The sequence below is a fragment of the Phalaenopsis equestris genome, unplaced genomic scaffold (genome assembly GCF_001263595.1).
Source record: "Phalaenopsis equestris unplaced genomic scaffold, ASM126359v1 Scaffold200232, whole genome shotgun sequence".
Lineage (NCBI taxonomy): Eukaryota > Viridiplantae > Streptophyta > Magnoliopsida > Asparagales > Orchidaceae > Phalaenopsis > Phalaenopsis equestris.
Genome location: NW_018220067.1, coordinates 93106 through 99105, shown reverse-complemented (window position 1 = coordinate 99105; position 6000 = coordinate 93106). Strand labels below are relative to the sequence as shown.

The 6000-nt window shown below is 35.9% G+C and overlaps 1 protein-coding gene across 6 annotated transcripts in view; it reads left to right on the top strand.

Annotated features, from left to right (window-relative positions):
- Nucleotides 1-6000, top strand: part of LOC110035841 (auxin response factor 3-like) — a 49331-nt gene that overhangs the window by 11856 nt on the left and 31475 nt on the right. The gene's annotated exons all lie outside the window — the stretch shown is intronic.

Sequence of the window (6000 nt, the reverse complement as noted above, 5' to 3'; positions counted from 1 at the left end):
CCCTCGCCGCCTTCTGCCGGCCGCTTGACGCCCTCCTCGCCCCGCCCGCCGCTTGCTAGTTGCCAACCGTTGGCCAGGACCGCCGTCCTCAGCACGCTGCTGTTGTCCGACGTTGCTGTTGTCTACTGTTGCCGTCTGTTGCTGCCGTTCGCTGCTGCCGCTGCTGGTAGCTCGACGCTCTCTGCCGACATTTATCGCCTGCTATTTTCTACTATTTGTTTAAGTAAATACATTATTTTTAATCTACTTTAAACAGAACATAAAAATATAAATTTCTAAGTTTATTTTACAAGGAACCAAATGACTCAAAAGTATTTCAAATACATTGTAATAATAATACTTTGTAATTTTTTTACATTGCATTTCATTTCTAGCAGAACAAAGTAACTCATTTCTTCCAATCTCAATTTGTATGCTTGTTTGGTTTCTTATGGAGTTCAATTACACCCACCCCTCTCCCCATTTTTTTCTTGAACTAACTTATTTTTAGTTATTTATATGGATGTGAGTTGCACTGTCATTTTTTTGTTTTAAATTAACTTATTTCTCCCGAACTCAATTCCTATTTTTGTTTTGTTGTGTAATGAGTTTCGTTTACCCCCATGTTCCAATTATTTTTTCATTAATTTATTGTTTTATTATTGTTTAAAAAGGCGTCCAATGCATACCTGGAAGTGCTTCTCGAATTGAAGTGCTCAAAAAACGTTTTATTGCTTGAGTGTCTATCACTAATGAGGCTTACATTTTTTTTTTATCTGAGGCATTTGCCTTTAAGCATAAAATCTCTTGACATTTGAGGAGGCGCCTCAATTAGGTTATTTGAGAAAAATATATTAAATTGAATTAGAGGGATTTATCTATCCAAGATCTAAACTAAAATATTTGCTTGGCATCACATAAAAATTACCACTATTATTGCTTTCTCTAAGGTAAAACAAACCATTTCATGCATGTGTTTTGATGTGATAATGGTGTTATGTCTGTATTATCAAAATTTAGGTGTAAAATTATAAAGATTAATAATTATGTGGTATGTATGTAAATCCCATATTATATTTTTAACATATATTTTATTATATTATATTATTAGCTGCATCTATTATATTCAATACAGTGCCTTGAAAAATTAAAAGTTAACTTTTATATGATTGCTTGATTTCATAATTAATTAATTGTTTAAATTGAAATTATATTAGATCTAATGTTAATTATTATAGACTAAGAAGGAAAATATAGTAGTTGAAGAAGATTTTTAGGATATCAGTGAGATGGAATTGGATGATAAAATTATTACTTATGATAGTTTTTCTGAAGATAATGACGATGTGTTTGCTGACAATCCTGATTCGTATTATGTATTTAAATTATAAATGAATGCATATCTTAGATTGTATTTTAAACTCACTTTTTATCAACATTTAAGATTGAGTTTTGTGTTTTATGTTTTTATGAAACAAGATAAATATATTGATGGTTAGCCCTATTTATGAGTTATTTTCAGTTTTATGAGTTTTTTTATTACTTCAAGGCTTATGCATCACTTCACTAAGGCAAAGCTTTTGAGTTCTCAATTTTGCCTTTGTTAAAACTAAATTTTTATTATAAGTAAAATTCTTTGTTTAACCTATCATATCTATTTGTTTAATATTATTTTATCTTCTGGAAACAAGATTATTGCATGAAATTGGAGCTGCGTGTATGTAACAAGAATGTTGTATTCCAAAATTGTTTGATTGGGTGAATTTAGGATACATTAGAAATGGCTCCCGTGGGAGATATTTCAATTTTCTCGTAAGGGAAGAAGTTTTCATTTGTTTTACTTCCAACGTAACTCATAAAAAACTAAAATCTCTTACCAATCTGTAAACTCCTATATTTGTAGACAAATAGCCCTTGTGTTATTCTAGTCAAATAATCTTCTCAATTCATTTGCTGAGAATGTCATAATCACTATGCAAATATAACCAAAAGTGCTTAACTATTTATTTATTTATTTTCCATTCAGATGAATGTAGCATCAATTGATACTATGAACTTGCATAACATTTTTTCTGCTACTTTTTCTCTGGTATATTGCAGGTACTAACTGTAAAATTACATACATGCTTTAAAGCATTAAATAAAACATAATATGTTCTAAAGAACTTATTGAGAATTAAAAAAAGAAATACGAAAACTGAAAATACTAAAAGTACAGAAAAAGTGAAAGTCTACAATTACTATTACAATTATATTCACAACACAATATGAAAGTTTTTACTATAACAAGTTTCAAATAAAAATATTATTTCCTTCTTTCGTACTAATCTTGATATAGAGACTTGTTTTAGTATTCTAGCATGGAAGATAGCTTTTGATAAGAACTTTTTTTGTTACATGACATGTTTAAATTTGAATTTTTGCATGCACAAACTGATGAGCGCTTTGCTCGGGATAATGAAGGAAAGAAGTTAATTGAGAAACATACTCTTGAAACAGACAGGGAGACGGGCCAAATCAGTTTTGATTTCCTTTTTTATGCTTTTTTTTCTAATATTTCTTTTTAGTTCTTTCCTATATATGTGCGAGAGTTTGGAAGTTAGTTTTTGGCGTGAGTTTATTTAGGACAGCCTTCAACGTCCATTTTCTTCCATTGATGGCTGTATCCAAAAGTTTGGGTGGTGTTCCGGCTGACTCCCTCTTTCGAGGTGGTGAATATTGTCCCGATCCCCTTCCACATCCTCCCCACCTTGCTCCCGGTCATCCTCCGTTGCTGCAGCTGCCTCCGAACAGCCGCCATTGCTATTTTTTTTCAGTTGACTCCTCTGCCATTTTCTAGAATTCACCAACCTCGCTGCTGCATCGATTCTAGCCACCTCTACCACTCTCCGTTGCAGCCTATTTGCTGTCCGATTTTCCCACTGTTGTTTTTGGTCACCTCCAGCTTTTCCAACTGCCTTTACCACCCTCCATCACTACCTAGTTGCTGTACCAACCATGCCCCGTATTTTTCTTGTTGTTCTAGCCACCCAAACCAATCCTCATGCTGCTTTATTGTTGCCTGACATGCCTTACCGCAACTCAACCACCTTCTAGAAACCTTATATGTTGAATCCGCCACCTTCCAACACCTCAACCTACCAATTCTAGCCGGCCTCGTTGACCTCCACCACCCGTTACATTTTAGTTGTGTTTGTTTGTTTCTGTTATTGCATTTTCCTTTTATAGTGCTTGAGTTGTAACCTCCTAATTGGCTTCATAGTTATATATATATATATATATATATATATATATATGTATTGTATTGCTTTGGTTAACTCAAGTATCATTTTGGATTAAAGAGAGCTTAACCCTAGTCATATCCTAGAGTTTCAACATCGTTGAGTTGTAACCTCCTAATTGGCTTCATAGTTATACATATATATATCCTAGTCCTATCCTAGAGTTTCGACATCCACCCATTCCAAGCCCTACCTTCACTCAATTTTTTATTTCCGTAATATATTATCCTTATACAACCTCTTCCACCAACCCGAACCTAAACCCCAACCACGCTATCAAATAGAGAATTGTCAGAGACCTATTCGGAAAAAAATGCATAATGTAGTTTTTGAGAAATCTGTAAAGAGATGTCCGAGAATCTTTTGTAGAGGATGTGCGGCGGGAAATTCTCCTACTGTAACACAGGCTTACTGCTTTCTAGAGGAGGCAATCTACAATAGTGACTTGCCAGATTGAAGGAATGGAGTGTATCACTTACATCGTGCGGATTTCAGAGATGAAGAACAACCTACCTCAAAGATTTGACTTGAATATTCGAGAAGTCAAAATTTTGAAGTAACTGTAGATTTAATAGATTTTGACGGTCACTTGAATTCGAATGAGTTCATCGGATAGAATGGAAAACTAGTCACCCGGTAAGTTAAAAAAAAGTTGTTATTTTGATCGGAAAATTTAAATCACCTATGCTAGTGTGAGAGAAAAGGCAAGATTGCTATCTTCTACAAGATAAAAGCGGAGACGCAATGCCATTACCTACCAGCTCATTGTAGACCAGATGTTTAGTTCCCAACTTTAAAAATGAAGAGATCACATCACCAAACGACTATTACATCTTACAAGCAGAGTTCAACTCTACGATCTTACTGTCAGAGTACACTTAGGGGAACATCTAAACTGATTTGGCCTCAGTAGAAGCTAATTCAAATTAGATAACAGGTGGAATGAACTAGTTTTCCTAAACCTCTCCCCGTTAGGAAGTTTTTCAAGTGCCACATATTTGTGCATATTGAATCAGATTGCAAAACCAAGGGAATGATCTATTTCACTGAGCATGACGTTTTTGAAAAAAATGGGTAATGACACGGTGGACACAAAAGAGTACCAGCTTCTAATCAGTGAGGAAAAGATGCACGTAATTATAGCCAAACCCATGAGAGAGATTCCAACAAAATCAACAGTAATTGTCTAATACTGACTTGAGTTTGAGGAATCGACGCCGGAGGCATGACAACCTTAAATAAGAGAAGTTTAGACTTTTTCAGATATAAAGATTTCTTCCTGAGTTGCCCTTATTGAGGGAGGTCTAACATGTCAAAGATGAGGTTTTTTTGTGTAACTTATAGAAAGTTATACTTGGTTTTTCGGATATTAAATTCAGTTTAATAATGTACCCACCAATAGATGACCAGACATGAGGGATGAACCACAACTTAGGATATTGTCTTAGTAGATTGGTGGGTAAGAAAACACTATAATGGGATCTAGGTTTACCAGAGGAGAAGAAATCTCTTCTGAGTGGTTGCTAGTGAGAGTGTGCAGCCTGTCACAGATTTCATACCGTAGTTGATCCCTCCCCACTTATTTATCAGATACATCCAACAAAAAAACATTAGAAGTGGGAGTAGTTTACAAATGTAGTTACTCGAATCCTTATTCGGGTGAATACTCATCTATATACTTCACCAGCTCAAATTGTGTCAAATAAGAATGAATATTTATTCTACCAGTATGTGCTTTAGAATGTAACACCTACATGATTGACGTACGAGGAGATCGCAACAGCTCTGCCACCTTCAATGTCTCCAACATGATTCCATATTATGAGGAAACAAAAGCTTCTATATATAGATGCAAAACCCCCCACCTTAGAAGACTGACGCGGAAGCGCTTCTATTTGGATGTAGGACGTGAGTCCCGCAACTCCCACTATTGCAGGAGACGGGGAGATGAGCTGAATCAAATCCTAATCACTTTTTTATGCTTTCTTTCCTATTATCCTTCATTCCTATTTAGTCTTATATATATATATATATATATTATATATATATATATCAAATTAGGGTTTGGAAGTCAGTTTTTTGCGTGAGCTTGTTTAAGTTAGTTGTCGACGTCTATTTTTCCCTTTAATTGTTGTATCCGAGGGTTTGGGAGTGCTCCGTTTGTATCTCTCTCCCAATGTGGTGATTATTGTTTTTATTCCCTTCCACATCTTTCCCTCCTTGCTCCTGGTTGCCCTTCATTGCTGTAGCCACCTCCGAATAGTTGTTGCTATGTCTTTGCAGTCAATTCCTCTGCCACCTTCCTGAAATTGCCTTCCTTGCTGTCGCAGCCATTCCATCCGTCACTCCTACTTGTTGTCTAGCTCTACCCCTTGCTATTTCCAATTACTCCCAACTTTTCCAACCAACCTTTACCACCCCCTGCTGTTACCTATATGTTGTCCCAATCGTGCTCCGTGCTATCCTCGTTGTTCCAGCCATCCAAACCCATTCTCCGTGCCGCCTTTGTTGGCATTCATTCACTTTCTAGAAACTATACCTGTTGAATCTGCCACCTTCCAACGCACCAAACTCCCCATTCCAGCCCACTTCGCTGACCTCCAGTACCCATGGAATGCACTTTAGTTATGTCTGCCTTGCGGTAATAATATTTTATTTTCCTATTGTTGGTTTGGTTAACTGCGGTCCCATAAACTCTTCCCTCATTTAACTGAATTTTGCATGTTCGTATAAAAATGTG